Consider the following 6,000-nt stretch of genomic DNA (forward strand, 5'->3'; position numbering starts at 1 on the left):
CAGTACAGGATGGGAGATGGTGGTGCACTGACTGTACTACTACTGTACTGTATATGCACTCCAGCAGTCTTATACTGTACAGGATGGGAGAGGGTGGTGCACTGCCTGTACTACTACTGTACTGTATATGCACTCCATCAGTCTTATACTGTACAGGATGGGAGATAGTGGTGCACTGACTGTACTACTACTACTGTACTATATATGCACTCCAGCAATCTTATACAGTACAGGATGGGGATGGTGGTGCACTGACTGTACTACTACTGTACTGTATATGCACTCCAGCAATCTTATACTGTACCGTATGGGAGATAGTGGTGCACTGACTGTACTACTACTACTGTACTATATATGCACTCCAGCAATCTTATACAGTACAGGGTGGGGATGGTGGTGCACTGACTGTACTACTACTGTACTGTATATGCACTCCAGCAATCTTATACTGTACCGTATGGGAGATAGTGGTGCACTGACTGTACTACTACTACTGTACTATATATGCACTCCAGCAATCTTATACTGTACAGGATGGGAGATAGTGGTGCACTGACTGTACTACTACTGTACTGTATATGCACTCCAGCAGTATTATACAGTACAGGGTGGGGATGGTGGTGCACTGCCTGTACTACTACTGTACTGTATATGCACTCCAGCAGTATTATACTGTACAGGATGGGAGATAGTGGTGCACTGACTGTACTACTACTGTGCTGTATATGCACTCCAGCAATCTTATACAGTACAGAATGGGAGATGGTGGTGCACTGCCTGTACTACTACTGTGCTGTATATGCACTCCAGCAGTATTATACAGTACAGGATGGGAGATGGTGGTGCACTGACTGTACTACTACTGTACTATATATGCACTCCAGCAGTCTTATACTGTACAGGATGGGAGATAGTGGTGCACTGACTGTACTACTACTGTGCTGTATATGCACTCCAGCAATCTTATACAGTACAGAATGGGAGATGGTGGTGCACTGCCTGTACTACTACTGTGCTGTATATGCACTCCAGCAGTATTATACAGTACAGGATGGGAGATGGTGGTGCACTGACTGTACTACTACTGTGCTGTATATGCACTCCAGCAGTATTATACAGTACAGGATGGGAGATGGTGGTGCACTGACTGTACTACTACTGTACTGTATATGCACTCCAGCAGTCTTATACAGTACAGGATGGGAGATGGTGGTGCACTGACTGTACTACTACTGTACTGTATATGCACTCCAGCAATCTTATACAGTACAGGATGGGAGATGGTGGTGCACTGACTGTACTACTACTGTACTGTATATGCACTCCAGCAGTCTTATACAGTACAGGATGGGAGATGGTGGTGCACTGACTGTACTACTACTGTACTGTATATGCACTCCAGCAATCTTATACAGTACAGGATGGGAGATAGTGGTGCACTGACTGTACTACTACTGTACTGTATATGCACTCCAGCAATCTTATACAGTACAGGATGGGAGATGGTGGTGCACTGCCTGTACTACTACTGCACTGTATATGCACTCCAGCAATCTTATACAGCACTGCACTGTATGTGAAGACTCACCAGTGCTAAACACACCAGGTACAACCCACCATCCACACTCACAAAATCGTTCTGACACAAAGTACTTCAAGACTGGGGGCCCGAAAAGAGTTTTAAAACCGAGCAAAGGCCCTATTACACCAAAAGATGTCTGACAGATTATCTTACAGATTTTTTCAGCCAAAGAAATCTCAGTCCTTTTTTTACGACCTGTTCTCTATTTATAGTCCATTCCCGACTTTGGCTGAAAAATCTGTCAGACATCCTTTGGTGTAATAGGGCCCTAAGAGTTTGAGAATCAAAGCAAACTTTCCTAGAAAATACTGTTTGAGAACCGAGGTACATTTGTATCTAAAATACAAGCATAGTATTTTATAGTATAGAATGTTTAATACAAGTGGAGTATTTAATAGCATAGTATTTATAATACAAGTGGAGTATAATACCGTTTCCCTGAAAATAAGGCATCCGCCAAAAATAAGGCATAGAGGAGGATTTACAGAAAAGCTTAAAATAAGGCATCCCCCTGAAAGTAAGACCCCCGTCGCCACCAGGGTTATGTCTGGTTATGCTGGTTTGTGAGGACAACTACTGTACAGTAAAATAAAAGTTTGTTTTTATTATCTGTATCTGTTATACGAGGGTAGTATCTATAATAGTACCGTAGTATCTTGTTGCTGCAGTTTGCACCAAATAGAACATCTCCAGTGTTTTTACACTTCTGATAATTGAGCTCTATTAGGTAAGGCTCCTTGTTCCCTGTGGAGACCAGTGTTTTGACTTTGTCTTTTGCAGTTTTTCCCTACGTTGGTAGTGATTGTAGTGGAATTGTGCATCTGATTTATGCATGGCTGGTTGGTTATGTTGTTCACATAATTGCATTTTTACCAGAGCAGCTGCTAGTATGCCGGATGTATTAAGAGGCCTGACGCATCTGTCTCTACATGATGTGCCTAGTGCCTTCATCTACTGTCAGCAGGATATTGTTTCTTTCCTTGCACTAAATTTACTATTAGGCACACATGCATGATACAGCGTCACTGTATCTGCACATTGTGTAAGTTATTCGTGTTCCATCCACTGCATACACCTTTGCTGCATTATAGCAGATAGGCAGTAATGTATTTGATGCACGAGGTTGTGACTTTCTCACTTTTAGAATATTATTGTGCCTCTCTTTCTTATAATTCATCTGTTTTTACTAGGTGCCAGGTAGGGTTGGGCAATGTGGCCAAAAATAAAATATCTGTTTTGCTTCCCAGTGTAACAGTGCTCCCTCTGTGCCCCCATGTAGTAGACAAGCCTCCTCTGTTCCCCATATAAGTAGGTTTACCAAATATATATATATATATATATATATATATATATATATATATATATATATGGGTTGTAGTAGTAGTACAGGTATAGTGAATAAAGGGTGTCGTTAAACAGGTAAAGAAAAGGGCTGTAGTACTAGTACAGGTAAAGATAAGGGGTGTAGTAGTAGTACAGGTATAGTGAAAAAAAGGGTGTCATTGCACAGGTAAAGATAAGGGGTGTAGTAGTACAGGTATAGTGAATAAGGGGTGTCGTTGCACAGGTAAAGATGAGGGGTTTAGTAGTAGTACAGGTATAGATAAGGGAATGACTGGGGCAGCTGGGGGTGATTGGGATAGGAGGGCACATACCCTTCCTCCTCCTCTCACCCTGGCACACACGTTCCCCTCCTGGCCACACATGGAGGTCTGCGGTCTCTGGAGGAGGCCGCAGTGACTGCAGAATAAGGTGATCGCTTTGCTGCGATTACAGGAGCTGTACAGCAGGGTCGGGGGTCTGCACTGCACCCCCTCATCCCGCTGTACAGCTCCAAGACCCGCAGCAATACTGTCACCCCATTTTGCAGTCACTGCGGCCTCCTCTAGAGACTGGGGACCTCCATGTGTGGCTGGGAGGGGAGCTCATCTCACTGTGTAAGGCACAGAGGCAGGTTAGCAGCGGCTCTGCTAACTTAAGCGACTGGAGCCCACCCGCCCGCAATAATTTTTTGTGAAAATTGAATTTATAATTTTTTAATAAAAAATTTAATAGATTCTAAAATTTTGGGTGAATTAACCCCTTGCCTCTAAAGTCTGTTTTGGCCTTAATGACCAGGCTCATTTTTCAAAATCTGACCTGTCTCACTTTTTGCGCTTATAGCTCAGTGATGCTTTAACGTATGCTAACGATTTTGAGATTGTTTTTTCGTCACATATGATACTTTATATTAGTGGCAAAATTTAGTCACTACTTTGTGTGTTTTTTTGTGAAAAACATCAAAATATCATGAAAATTTTGAAAATTTTGCATTTTATGAACTTCTGAAAATTCTCTGCTTCTAAAAAAGGAAGTCATAGCACATAAATTAGTTACTAAATCACATTACCAATATGTCCTCTTTATTCTGGCATAATTTGGGAAAAATATTTTACTTTTTTAGGGTGTTATGGGGCTTAGAAATTTATTAGCAAATTATCACATTTTGTGAAAGTTTCCAAAACTGATTTTTTTTAGGGACCAGTTCTTTTTTTAAATGGATTTAGAAGGCTTGTATACTGGAAACCCCTATAAGTGACCCCATTTTGGAAACTAGACACCTTAAAGAATTAATCTAGGGGTATAATGAGCATTTTAACCCTACAGGGGCTGGAGGAAAGTATTCACAATTAGGCCGTAAAAAAAAATCGAAAATTTACATTTTCAAATAATATATACGTTTAGATTAAAGTTTCTCATTTTTAAAAGGAACATGAGAAAAAAAGCATGCCAAAATTTGTAATGCAGGTTCTCCTGAGTACAACGGTACCTCATATGTGGGCGTAAACCACTGTATGGCCACACAGCCGGGCTCAGAAGGAAAGGAGCGCCAATTAGCTTTTTTAATGGCGAAGTTAATGGCGAAGTTTCTGAGCGCCAGCTGCGTTTGCAGTGCCCCTGTAGTGTCCGCAGAATAGAATCCCTCTAAAAGTCACCCCATTTTGTAAAGTACACCCCTCAAAGAATTCATCTTGGGGTGTGGTGACCATTTTGACCCCACAGATATTAGAGGAAAGTATTTAAAATTAAACAGTAAAAATGAAAAACTTGAATTTTTCCAATAATATGTTCGTTTAGTTTGAAATTTTTCAATTTCACAAGGAACATGAGAGAATCCGCACCCCAAAATTTGTAACGCAGGTTCTCCTGAGTACAACGGTACCCCATATGTGGGCATAAACCACTGTATGGGCACACAGGAGGGCTCAGAAGGAAGCGAGCGCCAATTAGCATTTTCAGTTCAGATTTTGCTGAAGTAGTTTCTGAACGCCAGGTGCGTTTGTAGTGCCCCTGTAGTGTCCGCAGAAGAAAACCCCCCCAAAGTCACCCCATTTTGGAAAGTACACCCCTCAAAGAATACATCTTGGGGTGTGGTGACCATTTTGACCCCACAGGTATTAGAGGAAAGTATTCAAAATAAGACAGTAAAATTGAAAAACTAGAATTTTTCCAATAATATGTTCGTTTAGTTTGAAATTTCTCAATTTCACTAGGAACAGGGGAGAAGCTGCATGCCAAAATCTATAACGCAGATTCTCCTGAGTAGAACGGTACCCCATATGTGGGTATAAACCACTGTATGGGCACACAGCCGGGCTCAGAAGGGAAGGAGCGCCAATTAGCATTTTCAGTGCAGATTTTTCCGAAGAAGTTTCTGAGCGCCAGGTGCGTTTGCAGCTCCCCTGTAGTGTCAGCAGAATAGAACCCCCCAAAAGTCACCCCATTTAGGAAAGTACACCCCTCAAAGAACTCATCTTGGGGTGCAGTGAGCGGTTTGACCCCACAGGTATTAAAGGAAAGTATTCAAAATAAGACAGTAAAAATGAAAAACTCGAATTTTTCCAATAATATGTTCGTTTAGTTTAAAATTTCTTAATTTCACGAGAAATGGGAGAAAAAACGTACCCCAAAATCTGTAACGCAGCTTCTTCTGAGTAAAACGGTACCCCATATGTGGGTATAAACCACTGTATGGGCACCACAGCGGGGCTCAGAAGGAAGGGAGCGCTAATTTGCTGGAGCAAAACCGCAGCTAGTAATAGTTATTAGAATAGCGCAGTTACTAAAATACAATAAAAAATGATATTACAGGTAATGTGGGGTGGTTATGGGCAACCTGGGGTGGTTATGGGCAACCTGGGGTGGTTATGGGCAACCTGCGGTGGTTACAGGCAACCTGCGGTGGTTACAGACAATCTGGGTTAGTAACGGGCAACGTGGGGTGGTAACGGGCAACGTGGGGTGTTAACGGGTAACGTGGGGTGGTTACGGATAAACTGAAGTGCTTATAGGTAATCTGGGATGGGTACCTGTAATTTGGGGTCGTTACAGGCAATCTGGCGTGGTTACCAGCAATCTGGAGAGGGTCACAGGCAATT

This window comes from Dendropsophus ebraccatus, chromosome 10 (assembly GCF_027789765.1).
Source record: "Dendropsophus ebraccatus isolate aDenEbr1 chromosome 10, aDenEbr1.pat, whole genome shotgun sequence".
In the NCBI taxonomy this organism is placed as follows: Eukaryota; Metazoa; Chordata; class Amphibia; order Anura; family Hylidae; genus Dendropsophus; species Dendropsophus ebraccatus.